The sequence below is a fragment of the Hippopotamus amphibius genome, chromosome 7, assembly GCF_030028045.1.
Source record: "Hippopotamus amphibius kiboko isolate mHipAmp2 chromosome 7, mHipAmp2.hap2, whole genome shotgun sequence".
NCBI classification, from domain to species: Eukaryota; Metazoa; Chordata; class Mammalia; order Artiodactyla; family Hippopotamidae; genus Hippopotamus; species Hippopotamus amphibius.
In genome coordinates, this window is record NC_080192.1 from 114,756,245 (window position 1) to 114,772,583 (window position 16,339).

The 16,339-nt window shown below is 34.0% G+C and overlaps 1 protein-coding gene across 2 annotated transcripts in view; it reads right to left on the reverse strand.

The window, feature by feature from the left end:
• EML4 (EMAP like 4) overlaps positions 1-16,339 on the reverse strand; it is a 151,190-nt gene that overhangs the window by 104,095 nt on the left and 30,756 nt on the right. Inside the window, exon 2 of one of the 2 annotated variants that reach the window (XM_057741040.1) lies at positions 2,285-2,327. The exons of the other annotated variant lie outside the window; for it this stretch is intronic. The gene's annotated coding sequence lies outside the window, so the exon portion shown is untranslated. The remainder of the gene's footprint in view (positions 1-2,284; positions 2,328-16,339) is intronic. 2 annotated transcript variants of the gene reach the window in all.

Here is a 16,339-nt window from a genome sequence, read left to right on the forward strand (position 1 = left end):
AGTAAATAGCTATTTAAATTAAATAATTAAAATTACACATACATACCCTGATGCAACAATGTACGTAGTAGGTATAAACAGACCTAATGGTCTATCAAAATGAGATCAGGTGAATGAAATATGGTATCTAAATATGGAATGCTGCGCACCATATATCAGTGTGATATGGAAGGATATTGAGCAGAAAAAGATATCAATAAGTATAAGATAATGCTTATCCATTGTACACACAGTGTATTTTATGTCCTGTTTTTGAAAAAAACAAATAACAAAACCTGTTTATGTAGAATAGGGGTAGCCTAACTTTTTATGTAAAGGACCAGAAAGTAAATACTTTAGGCTTTGCAGGTCACAAGATCTCTATTCCAATCATCGCACTCTGCTGTTACAGAACAAAAGCAGCCATAGACAGTATCTCTACAAATGAAATATGTTCCAATAAAACTGTATTTATGAACATTGAAATCAGAACTTCATATAACTTTCAGGTGTCATGAAATATTATTCCTTTGATTTTTTTCAACCATTTAAAAATACAAAAAATATTCCTGGCTGACAAGCATGTACATATGAAAATAGCAGATTTGGTGCAAGAGCCATAGTTTGTCAATCCCTGATGTAGAAGAATACAAACTGTTAACAAGAGTTATCTTGTGCAAAGTTTGTTAAAAATGAGCAAGTATATATTTATAAGTTAAAAATATATAAAATAATTTTAAAAGTACCTCTTCTCAAAGGATGGTAATCAGTTTTATTAACAAAGTAATTTTTATTAATAAGATTAAGAAATGTCTTCCCATAATCAAAGTAGATGGCATATTAATTTTGTCTCTATTTCTCCATGGCTACAGAGAGAGAAGAATAAGGAGAAAATAAAGAAGGTAACTTTAAATTTTTTTTAGCCCCAAGTTAGAGAATTTGGCATTTCATGGTACTTCTTGCTTCAGAGAATAAAATCTTTGCTTATTTAGAGTGAGGATTCTTAAGCTGGTAGAAATGATAAAGTTCTACAATAAAGAACAGAAACGTAGTATCTGAGGAAAAACACAACACTACTCAATCAGAGTTCTATGAGAGGATAAACGTGTTCACATTTTCAGAAAAACTTTCCTAGGCTTCCCACAATAGAGAATATTTTTTAAAAATCACCAACACGTAGTATGCAAAGGATTTCATATTCTGAATAAGAATCTGCCGGCCAATGCAGGGGACATGGGTTTGATCCCTGCTCCAGGAAGATCCCACAGGCCATGGAGCAACTAAGCCTGTGTGCCACAACTATTGAGCCTGTGCTCTAGAGCCTGTAAGCCACAACTACTGAACCAATGTGCCACAACTACTGAAGCCCACGCACCTAGAGCCCGCATTCCACAACAAGGGAAGCCACCACAATGAGGAGCCCATGCACCACAATGAAGAGTTGCCCCCGTTCACCGCAACTAGAGAAAGCCCATGTGCAGCAACAAAGACCCAATGCAGCCAATAAATAAATAAATAAATAAATAAATAAATAAATAATTTTTTAAAAAAGAAAAGAAACGAAACTATCATTCACAGAGCATATAATTAGCTATACAAAAATCCTAAAAAATTCTAATAACATTAGAATTAACAGCAGGTTTAGCAACACTGATGATACAGATCAATACACAAAACCAACTGTATTACTATATCCTAGCAACAAATAGAAAAAGAAAAAAATTTTAAGACATCATTTACAGTAGTACTAAAAAAAATAAATATCTAGGAATAAAAATAATAAATGATGTTCAAGACCTCTGTATAAAAAAACTAGTAAACACTGTTGAGAGAAATTAAAGACCTAAATAATTAGATACATACACCATGTTCATGGATTGAAGACTCAATGAAAATATGCGACTTTTACCCAAACTGACCTGGAGATTTAATGCAATATGGAAAAAACTCCAGTCATCTGTGTGTGCACATCCGTGTGTGTCCTGTGTGCATGAAATTTGATAAACTTATTCTAAAGTTTATACAGAAAAGCAAAGGGTCAAGAATAACTAAAATGCTCTTGAAGAAAAGCAAAAAAGTAGGAGCACTTGTTCTATTAGATATCAAGACTTATTATGAAACTATAATAATTAAGACATAGACAAATGGACCCATGGAACTGAAAAGAGAATCCAAAAATAAACACACTCATATACAGACCAAAGGCAGCACTTTAGAGATCTGGGAAAAAAAGAATCATGTCAATAAATAATACTGGGTCACATGCATCTCCATATGCGGAAAAAAAATTAAACCTGACCCTTACCTCACAACATATCCAAAATATCAATTTCAGGTAGACAGTAGATCTAAATGTGAAAGACAAAACAATAAAGCTTTTAGAAAACACTTAAATAAGACATGAAAATCACTATTGATAAATGAAAAGATTGATAGTTCGATCAGTCTTAAAATTGAGAATGTCTATTCATAAAAAAATACCATTAAGAGTAAAAAGGCAGGACTTTTCTGGTGGTCTGGTGGTTAAAACTCTGCGCTTCCAGTGCAGGGGGCATGGCTTTGATCCCTGGTCGGGAAACTAAGAACCCACATGCCGCTGGACAAAGTCAAAAAAAAAAAAAAAAAAAGAGTAAAAGGCAAGCCAGAAGAGGAGAAAGTAATTGGAATATATAACTAAAAAAGGGCTCATATCCTGAATATACAAAGAACACCCACAAATCAATTAAAAAAAGACAGTCTGATAGAAAACTGTGCAAGAGACTTAAATAGGAACTTTACAAAAGAGGACAGTCAAATGACCAATAATAAATATACAAAAAGGTGCTCAACCTTAACAGTAATCAAGAAAATACAATTTGAAACCACATTAACATGCCACTGCACACTCACCAAATGGCTTAAACTAAAAGAGTAACAATATCTAGTGCTGGTGAGGATGTAGGACAACAGGAACTCTTGGAACTGCTGGTAGGACTATGTACTGCTACAACCACTATGGAAAACTATTTTTCATGATCAATTAAAGTGGAATAAAAACATTTCCCAGGATCCAACAATTCCAGTTCTATGATTATACCCAAAAGAAATGTGTACACGTGTACCAAGAAATATGTATGGGAATGAGAGCAGCATTATTCATAATAGTCAGACGCTGGAAACAAACTAAATATCCATTAATATTAGAATGGACAAACTGTGGCATATCCATATAACCATGGTACCGATTGAACTACAGCTACATACAACAACACAAATGAATCTCACAAACATAACACTGAGCAAAGGAAACCAGACATAAAAGCATATATGTTTTATGATTCTACATATATTAAAGTGCAAAACTATACCATATTGTCAGAAATCAAGACAGATGTTATTATTAGAGATGTGAGAGGGCTGATAATTGGTAGAAGCATGAGAAGGGGGAGGTGTCTTTGGGGGTTTTGGGTATATTCTCTTTATTGACCTGGATTTTCATTACATATGTTATACAGCAATAAAAAGGCTTTTAAATATTAAGCTCACACCCCCAATACATGTATATTTTATACATGTACCACTACATGTGCTAATATGTTATAAACACTACAAAACATATATAGAAAATAACAATGTGACGATTATGAAATAAAGATAAAATAAATGATATCTTAAATGTCTTGCTAGTAGTAATAGCTTCAAAATTTCATTAGTTGTTTGTGTGTTTGCTGGAAAACAGCATACTTATTTCTTCCAAGTGAAGCAAATATTTTAATCTTGTGGTTGCAATTTTTTTTATTACTTTCACACACTCCAATACATCCCCTTATTTTCCCAATAGGACTTAATCCCCAAGATGCTTATAATATTTAAATTTTATGCAGACCTGGAGTGGTGAATATTAAGACATGGCAAATAAACTACTTCTTGGTTTTTCAATCATTAGTTAATATAAGGCACAATACATATACTTAGGGTAAGGTTCAAACAAGTCTTTTCAATAATATTGACTCTCCCAAGATGATTTAAGAGACTTGATTAGATCACTGATATTAAAACTGTAATGTGGCTGACAAAGAGCTTGAATTAAGAATAGAAGGATCAGCTGTGCCATTTTCTTATTGTTCTCCTGTGCCTTACTTACTGACATTATCTTAAACCTGTGGTTTCTTTGAAGAAATCTTTTAAAATTACCTATTTTGTGAGAATTAGGTAATATGACAAGTAAATGCACTTAACAGAGTACAGATAAATGGCAATACACTGCAGCACATGGAGAGTACATGAAAGAGAGCTCCACTGTCAATCTCTGTGCAGTGCAGAACTCTCACTCCTCCTTAAATGACAGGACTATCTGACACACTGAATGAGGGAGCTTGTTAATTCTTCTATTCAATATTGGTAAGTCATAATTTATTTTATTTTAGGTTAAAAAATAAATTTAAAAATTCTAGTATTTTTTCCTGCACTACCAAGAAATCATCTCACACCTCACTCCTAAAACCACTGTCTTGGAGGACAGCAGGAGACTGGCCAGATCAAAATCACAATTTAAATAGCTCATCCTCCCTCCCAGCAGCTAAATGGAGGTTGAATTTAAGGCAAAGAATAGGTCTGAGAGAGATGAAACTAGAATCCAGGCAACAGATAAGAGGCTGCTAGAACCATGCAGTGGTTAGAGGTAATGGCAGTCTAAATAAGGCAGTGGCAGCCTAAATAAAGGGGTAAAATACATTACTGCCAGCGGTGGAGTTAATGGGTGAATTTACCCTCTTCCTTCCCTTTACCTCTACTACGAGCCTCTCTGTCAAAGATATCCAAAGAGTAGCTTTCTTCAACTGACAAAGTATATATCTGATATGGACAATTGGTATTTTTTAAATCATTTGTGCTGTGTATGCATTATATGTAAATAAGATCATTTTTAGAGAACTTTGCTGCTTTGAATAATGTATTACAGTATGAGCGAAAATAATGCACTTATTAAAAAGCAGCTTAAAAACAAATCACACACATACACACAAACTTGACACTCCTAACCCTTTCTTATATAGAAATTTCACAGAAGCTACTCTCGGCTGCAAAAGGGTTTCAAATGCTCTTGCACCAAAACAAACCCCCAAACACATAAACATAATTTTTTAAAGCTTATGTGAAACACAATCTGTCATTTTTTAATTTGTGAAAAGCAAAAGAAAAATCAATGTAAAAACTAAAGCAATCTAAAGATTTGTAGAACTTGGAAATTTATAAGGTAGTCCTTTTCAAAGACATCTAATATTTCTTGTTCACTTAATGCTGTTTCTGCAATACCTAATTCAGGTCTACAACTAAACTTATTCCTGGCTTCAGAATTCACTTGTTTCTATGTTCACTGTGAGTTCCTGATTGCCAAGAGTCATAATTGTTTAAATGATGTTGCTGATAAACAAGGCAAATGTGTCTCAATTAAATTTTTAGGAAAATGCGCAACAAATTACTCAACTGCATTATACCTATACTAAAAGTTTTCACTGACTTCGAAAAAAACAAAGGAGAAGCCACTTCCATACTACTGGCTGAAACTCCCAAAGCCCAAATATTCTTATTGTCAAAGTAAAGCATCCTCAAAATTAAAAGGAGTACCCATATAACTCCTAGTATAGAATTTATTGTATGGTCCAGATAGGAACCAAGTGTGAAAGGCTGACACCAAAATAAATATGACGGGACAAATTTAATTCTTCTTTCCTCCACCCTCTATTCTCTTCAGACAGGCTCTGAAAGATAGATACAAACAAGAGATCCAAGTAGAATTCTCAAGTGTAGAATACATGGGATGTCCTAGAGCTCACTTTGTAGAGGACAATGCAATCTTATGGGATCACCTCAGATCTGAGTCAGACCCCAAAATTAATTCCAGGATCAATCCTACCACCCTAGGGCTTCCTAGGTGGCGCAGTGGTAAAGAATCCACCTGCCAACACAGGGGACACGGGTTCGAGCCCTGCTCCAGGAAGATCCCACATGCCGCAGAGCAACTAAGCCCGTGCGCCACAACTATTGAGCCTGCACTTTAGAGCCCGTGAGCCACAACTATTGAGCCCATGTGCTGCAACTACTGAAGCCTACATGCCTAGAGCCCGTGCTCCGCAACAAAAGAAGCCACAGCAATGAGGAGCCCGCGCACCACAACGAAGTGTGGCCCCCACTCACCGCAACTAAAAGTAAGCCCGTGCACAGCAAAAAAGACCCAACACAGCCAATAAAATGAATGAATGAATGAATGAATGAATGAATAAATAAATAAATAAATAATCCTGCCATCCTAGGAATTTTCCAAAAGTGAGATGATCAGAACCCAGATCAAATTCCCCATGTCTTCCCCAAAGTAAATCTATATATTCAAAATTCAAATCAAATCCAGACCATTTTTTTCCAGTGAGCCAATTTGCTATAATATTTGTTGATAAATGATACTTGGGTATATGTTCTAAAAGCCACAGCAATCAAGCAATGTAGTTCAAATTACCTAACTACTCATTAAGACAATGAATATATGCACATACAAACATGACTAAATATAGTCCAGAAGCATATTTTAAGAATCCCTACAGATTTCCTTTTCATGGGCAGAAAGCTCTATTTAGGTTTGTATTATGTAAGAAACTTAATTCAAGCACGGCGAAGCCTAAAAAACAAATGTTAGGTTTCAAGCATCTAAAGTTACTACACGAAAAACAGTAATCATCTGTTTCCATAGAGGGTCAAACAAGATGAAATATACTCAACATATAACATGAAGAACACAGGTCTTAGAAATTTTTTTGTTGTTGTTACTGGTAAAGGTTAATTCTAGGAAGAACAACTCGACAAATAAGAACCGCTTTCTCTGAAAAATCTTTTAATAAAACAAGATTTAACTGCTTTGGTGGGGTAAGTATAATCCTATAGCACTGTAGGAGAACTCTTAAATTATCTTCTGCAAGACTCTGTTATCCCTAAGATTACAGAATTCAATTTGTTTGAATCTCTCTCTCTCTAATTAGCTATTTATGCTCAAGTTGGGAGAATATTTTGAAGCTACCACTTATGAAAGCGTACATTAGCAAGTGGCAGCAAACTGGTTACTGCTTCTCAGAGTTCACACAGGAGTTCCACAACAGGAATAAAATTCATTGAAAATATAATATACATATCTAGTCTTTATATTTTGACACCAAAGATTTCTAATATGCCTAAACTTGTAGATAGACTTTAAATAGGAAACTTACTCAGCCCAACTCTGAGAATACTGGTAAAAATACAAATTTACTTAATTGACAAAACTATTTCATCAAAGTTGAACATATAATTTTTTTCTAACTTCCTTATTTGTTCCTGATGCAGTTGCAAAGTCAATTGGAACTGAAGTTTATCTTTGTTCTTTCTAACTTCTTTGTTTCTCTGCCATTTCATCAGTTTCAACCCTTAAGGTTGTGTGAGTCAGAGGGGTGGGATACACTTCACATATAACCAATTTCAAACAATAAATAGTAATATTTCATTGGGTTCAATAGCTTTTCTCAATTGGAAAGTAACTTAATTGTTCAAAAGTGGTAGGGTTAAAAATGGTGATCTAGCCACTTAATGAAATATCAAACACCCATTAATTACCAGGCTATACTACAATAATGTAAAAACTTCCCATATTTTAAAAAAAGATTTAAACACCATATATAGTTGGCACTTGAACAGCATGGGTCCACTTATATGCGAATTTTTTTCAACAGATCCCTACTACAGTAATACACAGTCCAATGTTCATGTAATCCCTGTATGCGGAACCCTATACAGAGGAAGCAAGGATACAGAGGGCTAACTGTAAAGTTATACACAGATTTTCAACTCCGTGGAGGGTCAGGGCCTCTAATCCCCACGTTGTTCAAGGGTCTACTGTGCAACACACCAGAAATAAGTAAAAAATACTAGAAATGGAAATAGAACAGGAAGACATGAATGAGAGTAGTTGTGCTTATACTGGGATTGTGGGTAGCTGTTTTTATAATTTAAAAAATGATTTCTTCTTTTCCTCCAAAGATCTTAGTGAGACTCTCAGGCTTAAGAGCTGTGAAAAACTAACCCAAAGTTTGGCTGGATATGTAATGAATAAGGCAGGCTGAAAAGTTCCTAACAGATAAGTTCTCAAAGAGAGAAGATACAGCACTAGAGATTCTTTATATATTCTGACTATCCTCCAAGGTAAAAGGATCAGAAGGGAAAAGTAACTTGTATCTACTAAGAGATGAGTACCTGCATCTCTTAAAGTCATCAGAAAATAAATGATGACAGACACGTGATAACCCAAGTATAGCAAAATTTTAATTACAGAATCTAAACAGTGGTTATACAGGTGTTCACTGTAAATTACTTCATCTTTTTTGTACACTAAAGTTTTCATAATAAAACAGAAAAAAACTATACCTGAGGTACATACATTTCTAGCAGAAAATACAAATAAATTGCAGAGTACTCTGGAAGATTTTATAGGGAAATAAAAATATTAAGGTAGTTGGGTTACAGGATTTGAATATCGTCCTGTTTAAAAAAAATAAATTTTCCATATTTACTATGAAGAGTTATAGATCCTTAGATTCTGTAGTATAGCTAGTCTCCAAAAGTGATGCCCCAATAAACCACGCCTCCCAGTATTCATGCCCTGGCAGTCCTCTTCTTTGAATCTGGGATGCCCTATGACTTGCTTTTTGACTAACAGATGCTATATAACTTTCATTATTATATATTAATAAGCCTTGCATATTCTAAGACTCTGGTTTCTTTCTTTAGGAGTACTGAGTTGCCATTTAAGAAGTCTAACTAGTCTGAGATAACCATGCCAGAGAGGCCACATATATACGTGCTCAGTTTGACAGTTCATCTAAGCCCAGCCTGCCAGCCATTCAGACCTGTACCAGACATGTAAACGAAACTGTCTGACCTTCCAGTCGAATATCATCAAGTGACCTTAATATAAAATTGCCTAGTTAAGCTCTGCCCAAAACAGTAAATATTTAGTCCAGATCCTTCATTTTTATAAAATGATACATTTTCAATGTACTGAAAAATAAAAAAGAACCCTTTAATCTCTAGGCTAAGCAGGTGAGAACAAAAAACTAAAGGAAAAGGGCTCAAGAGTTAGAAATATCGCTGCCTAGCCTACTCAAATATACAAACCCCACTTACTGCATAACAAAAACTCAGCTAAGCAACAAACAGCAGGCCATTTCTTAAACCATTAAATTTTTACATATTGGGTGATATGTACAGAAGAACAAATGTGTTACATGTAATTTCTGCTATTTAAGTTCATATTGAATCCACCATTTGACACCATCAGTGATCTGTGACCCCATCCAAGACGCTACCTTAATAAAGAGTTAATAGAGAATTAACTGCATCTAAAATAATAAAATGTCTTAAGCCTCTACAATTTGGTTTTCACTGACTTGTCAGAAAAAATTTTAGGGATCACAAACTTGCATATGTTACCCACCAATTAACACAATACTTTACATAGACAATAAAACAAAGTTTATGACTATATATGTAATAGGTACTTGACAAATGTTGATGGAATGAATTTAAAAATTCTACACATTCACTTACAAATTATAATTGTGAGAGAACCAAAAGTTGATGTATCTATATGACGTCATTAATACCCTTAATTTTATACTTGTTTTAAGAAAACACAAAAGTACCTCCTAAGTAGTTACAAAATATGAATTAAAACTATAATTCTTATATCTGTCCTAGAACTGAAAATTTAGAAGATAGCAAATTACTGCCCTTATTAATCTTTTTTTCTTTAATATGTATGCTTCTAGAGTTTTTTCATGCTATTAAAATAATAATCAAGCTATTCCTTTCTTCCAATAAAGGCAGCAGAGCAAGATTCAAATGGCTGCTGGGTAAAAGCAAAAAAGGGAAACATTAGGCTACTTTAAGTTGAAGAACCCATTTGTAACTTGAAGTCTCATTTAAACAGTATATAAAAGTATAAATTAGAAAGATTCAATCCCTGAAGATTAAAAAATTATGAGAGGTTCTTAACTTTAAGGTAGTTCAATTTATCTTTTTTCTTTATGATTAGTCCAACAGAGGACTGGATAAATCGATGTATATTTATACTAAGAACTCTAAACAACAATGAAAATGAACAAGGTACTATGTTACACACCTGAAACATACAGAATTATAAATCAACTATACCTTAATTTTAAATATAAACTTAAAAAAAGAAAGTGAACAAACTACAACTGTATTTATCTTGCAAATATAATGCTGAGGGAAAGAAGCCAGACACAAGAAGCCAAACTGAATGATTTCAAAAACAGCCAAAATTAATCTATGTTAGAAGTCGAGTTCCTTCCTTAGAGGAGGAAAAGGAGTAACTAGGAATTACCAAGGGGCTTCTGGAATTCTGGTAATTTTGTGATCCATGTTCTGTGTTGTTATGATCTGTATATTTTTCTGTATGTATGCTACACTTTAGTTAAAAGCTTACTTGCGTGGAGGGTGGGCAAAGCTATGGATTTTAATTTGTTTACATCTGAAGCAGAGGTATTTCAACACTTTATTCTTGATACTTTACACTAGTATGCTCATTTGTCCATAGAACCATGGTGTAAAATGATGTAATTATAGAAGGTGGCTTGGAGATCACGTAAGCCAAATGAGAATGCAGAAACAGACTTCCAAGGTTACATAACACAGGGCAGAACCAGGACTAGAATACAGGCCTCCACACTCCTATTCCAGTGCTTTACTGCTACACAATACTGTCAAATCCTCTTTCTCTAGTAGCTACTTTTACAATATTTGCAGATATGCTTTCCTATTCCCAAGCCCTGATCAATGTACAATGCTGCCCTAGAACAAACACTGGAAAATATTATGAAGATACAAAAGTCCAAGAAAGGGATAATAATCTGCCTTACTATGGTACCACGTAATACAGTAAATGTATCTATCAACGTCATGTCAATATATCTGTTAATTAGATAGGGAAAAGTTTTAATAAGAAGAAAAGAGAATTTTAGCAGTTACTTCTGTTGGGGAAGGGAAGCTTCTAAAAATGACCCCCCAAAATAGTCTCAAATATTTATAAAACATTCTGATTTCTTGTGATAAAACTTATGTAGCTAAAAACATTTACTGCAGAGTCATTTCTAAAATATATTTCCCTTCTCTTTAAAATGCTGAAGGAGTTAAAAATTTTAAGTAGATATTGAAAGGTAAACTTGGAAGTCTAATATTTAATTTATTAAAGGTGACTTTAAATAAAACTAGTTCAAATTTCAAACACCATATACTACTTTGTAAGTAACAAAAAATGCAATAAATTAGAAAATTTTCATTAAGAAATTAAAACCAACAAAAACATTATAATCTTAACAGAGGATCAAAAGGCCCAAAGTAGTCAAGTGCCATGATGACTAAAGAATGCTATTATACATGTTTACATACCACTTTAAGTGGGCTACTGCATGTCTGGGAAGAAAATATTACTGTTTGCTGCCAGCCTAAGTTTATATTACCCACCAAAGAGTAAATCTTACCCTAGTCAGAACACTGACAACACACTATGAAATAACAGGAGCAAAGTTATACAACTTAAATTCCATTATTTCAATGAGAAAGTATATAACCTTCCTGGAAGGACAGATTTCAATGTGTCTATTAACATTTTATTTGCAGATTTTAAATATCCAAGTCCTTTAATAATTAGAACAGACCACTTTAGGCATGTCATATTTTAAAGCAGTGACTTCAAACTTCATTACAAAAGATAGACAGAATCCATTGGTTCAGATACTTCTAAACTACTCCAGTATATATGCACCCAAGCCAATCTCCTCACTGTTCTACAGATAATATTGCTCACTCAATTCACTTTCTGACCTAAAACAACTCTGCCTATCTCCCATGTCCTACCTTCAGGACCCACTCCCTTCTCACCTCCAAGAAGTTCTTGCTTTTATTCTATTCAACATTGAACTAACCCTTTCTTTCCTGAAATCTCCTAAGCCTCACCTCTATCATTTAGTACTTGCTACCCAGCAGTATATAATCGATTTTTCTCAACTGTGCTTATAGACTGTCAATCAGATCCAACTGCAAGCCCCTTCAAGATAGGAGACCATATTCCATACTTTTAAATCTCCCACAGTACCCACAACATTATACGCATTTCAATAAATGCTGAAGCAAGTAAAAAAAAGAGTTACAATTGCGTAGGAAGTGCCTTGCTCCAGTGAAGTGTATGAGAGAGTATGAGAGAGAGAAGTTTATGTAGGTGTCTTTCTGATTACTTCAAGAAGAAAGTCTCAATTTTTAGTAACTCTCTAAACACTTCACTAATATTTAAACATAACTGATTTTTAAGAATTTTAGGATTTTTAAGAATAAGAATTGCCCATAATTTTTACAGATATAATTCTGAGTGATATAAAATTTTATTTTATTCTTTTTGGCCAGCTTCGCGGCTTGTGGGATCTTAGTTCCCCAACCAGGCCCTCGGTAGTGGAAGTGTGGTGTCCTAACCACTGGACCACCAGGGAGTTCCCTAAAATTTTATTTTTAAATAAACTTGTCTAAAAACTAAGTCAATTTATAGTGTTAGAAAGTAATGAAGTTCTCAAAAAAAAAAAACAAAAGTTGAACAATAAGCACCAAATGAAGTAGTATTAGATTTTTTTTACTTAATTTATTTATTGGCTGTGTTGGATCTTCCTTGCTGCACAGAGGCTTTCTCTAGTTGCGGCGAGTGGGGGCTACTCTTCGTTGTGGTGTGGGGCCTTCTCATTGCAGTGGTTTCTCTTGCTGCAGAGCGCAGGCTCTAGGCATACGGGCTTCAGTAGTCATGGCATGCAGGCTCAACAGTTGTGGTTTGTGGGCTACAGAGTGCAGGTGCACAGGCTTTGCTATGTGGCATGTGGGATCTTCCTGGACCAGGGATGGAACCCGTGTCCCCTGCATTGGCAGGCGGATTCTTAGCTACTGTGCCACCAGGGAATTTCCATAGTATTAGATTATAACCCAAAGTGTAAAATAAATATCCATGAGTCCATACTGATAGGAATAACTGAATACATTAACTAATGGAGAAGAGATAAATCTCCTATGTAGAAGAATTTCAAATAAGTTATGAAGGTACTCTCCCTTCGAGGAGGTAGAGCGTAACTCTCTATTCCTTAAGTGTGGGCTGTACCTTCGAAAGAGTACAGTTATGGAGGAAGAGGGGGGTTAACTTTACAGTGGAGAAATCTGATAAACACCTCAGCCAAATAACAGAGGTCAATATCAAGAGTCATTAATAACGTTGCTACTATGTACCCTGCTATGATGTGATGAGAACGGTACTTTATCTCTGTGATCTTCCTCCCTCAAAACCCGTAACTCCAGTCTAATCAGACAAATTCTAGTAGAGGGATATCCTACAATATATTCAACCAATACTCCTCAAAATTGTCAAGGTCATCAGAAACAAGAAAAATTTAAGAAACTGTCACAACCAAGAAGAGCAACATAGAAATGATAACTGGTGGGAACTTGCAACAGAAAAAGGACACAAAGTAAAAACTAAAGAAATCTGAATAAACTTTGGACTATGAATAATGTATCAATATTGGTTTGTTAGTTGTAACAAATGTATCATACTAATGTAAGACGTTAATAACAGAGGAAGCTGTGTGTGTGCACTCCCGGCAATGTAGGAACTCTGTACTATCTACTCAATTTTTCTGTAAATTTAAAACTGTTCTAAATAGTCTGTTAACAAAAAAAGGCCATCCCAAGTAATAATAAGTAAAATAGTACCAGTTGTAAGAGACTGGGAAAAATTATGAAGGTAGTACTTGGATGATTAAAGTTTGGAAAACAGGAGGAAAGAAAGCCTTTTTAATCACAAGGTCCAATCAAGGCTCTACCACATACCAGTTATACCACTTCCTTACCCATGAAATGAAAAGAAGAATATTCAGACATCACAATAAGACTGTTGTGAGGATTAAATCAGATAATGAATATCTGCTTTATAAGCTGTAAAGCCCTGTACAGATGTTATTCAATGTAAGAAGGAATATGACTTATTCTCCTGGAAAAAAAGATGGATGCTGAAGTAAAGTTAAAATACTATTCTGCTTTGTGGTACTTGTGTAAAAGAAAAAAAAAAACAGAAAAAAAAAAAAACATGGAAAAGGTAAAATATAAGTGTCTAAAAATTACTTCATGTTTTTGAAATCACATTTTTGGTTACATGGAGCCTTGAGTTTCCAAATAACTGCTTTTAGTACTATGATAATATTAGTGATTGTATTTTTTATTATTGCAATTTCTCATTCTTTTTACAATCCAATCACAATAAAGATGCATTTGTAGGTACTTTAAAAAAAAAAAAAAGTGAGACTAAACTCCAGTGCCCAGTAATGGATACTTAGGAGAGAACACTTAGGAGGAAATAAAGACTTTCAATAAAGAAAAAAGGAAGTGATTACTACAAAAGTCAGGACTGGTAGATAATTCTGGACAGAAGACACTGTGATTGGAATGGGCATAGGTAGGAGCTTCTAGGGTGGCTGACGAAGTTCTATTTCTTCTTCTGAATTGTGGTTACAAGGGTGTTCACATGATAGTATAATAGTTTACTAAGCTATACATTTCTGTAGTTTCTGTATCTGTTTTAGTTTTACCATAAAAGGTAAAAAAAAGAGAAAGGAAATAGGTTTCCAAAAATATATGTTGTAAAAAAAAAATTAACCATTGCAAACACAAAATCTTAAATATAAGTCTATCTTAGTTATTTGATTATAAACACGTATACAAAATCAGTACCTTAAAAAATTTTGGTTCAAAATGATCCGAGGCAAAACTACTTAAGCTTTGAAGCAGGTATGAGAATGAAAGTTCACCTCAAAATCTGAATACTTACTCTATCATTTACTAAGCTTAACAAATATTTTTAAACAAATCACTAACTTCTCTACTCAGAAGATAAAAATAAGACCTCCCTTCCAGGGTAAGTGGGAAGAATAAATGAAATACACAAACAGGTTGAAAACCAACATGGCAGACAAATAGAATTTGTACCTGTCCACTGAAAAAGAGATGAGACAGAAAATCTGAGTTGCCATCACAAAGCAGGATCTCGAACACCAGTGTCTGACTCCAGGAGGTGTCAATACTATTAGCATGCTCATCTCCAATACTATCATTTTCAGAGGATTCTCCATTACAAACCTGTATTGCAACATTTAAGTTAGCGGAAAACTTCCTACAAATATAACTGCAGATCAAATATGATTGTCTAAAACATAGAACAATTAGGAAATTAATGACTCACTGGGAAAGCAAAGGTGAATTAACATTTTATTTTATGCCAAATTCAGAGAGAAATCATTTATTTTTCAACTCCAACCAACCAGAAATAAGCCAAGAACAAGCAAGTAACCAAAAAGGGAGGCCAGAACAGTTAAAACTGAAATCATAAAGTTAAAATACTAAGTTTGAAAACCACTTAACTTATTTTCAGGAAGGTTCCTCTGGCCCTCATAATTTAACTCTTAATTAAGTTTATTAGATAACTGTGTACAAACCAAAGTAATCAGGTTTTCCAGCTTACAGCAAATGAAAAGCAATAAATTAAAAAGTGGTTCAGGTGAAGCTGCTAAGGTAAGCAAGAACAACTCACCAATGATAAAACAACTATTTTTAAAAAGATGCAAGAAATCAAAGGGCACAGGGTCCAAGATCACTCAGTGAAGAGGCAAACCACCCTAAGACATTTCAATCACTCTTGAGGTATTAGTTGTATTTTTAAAATTATTTATGTGAAAATTAGTTATACCTGGTATTATTATATTACTATATATTTGGAGGTTGTACACATACACACATATATATTTAATTATATATATTTATTAAAGTTATGGTTATGTTTGAAAATCACTTATGTAAATGATAATACCAGATAGAAGTATTATATATCCAACCCAAAAATGACCTCATTTTAGAATGTAACCAATAATCATGTTGACATATTTTAATAGTATTTTTATAGAAATATATTGAAAATCTGTTATACTGCTCGTGTGCATTGAACATTTATTCAGTGTTGCATGCACTGTTTCATTTAATCTTCACAAATCCAGAAATATTAGATAGAGCCATATGAAATTCTCAATATGCAACCATTTTTGACCTACAAAAAGTATGCAAATTATTTGCATATTACAGATGTAGAAATTAATCAAAGAGAGGGTTTTTTTTTTCACTCCTCTTAATGATTCTTAATAAGGCCATTTGGTACCTCTTAATAAATTTCTTTCTGCTTAAACTAGCTAGAGGAGACTGGGTTTCTGCA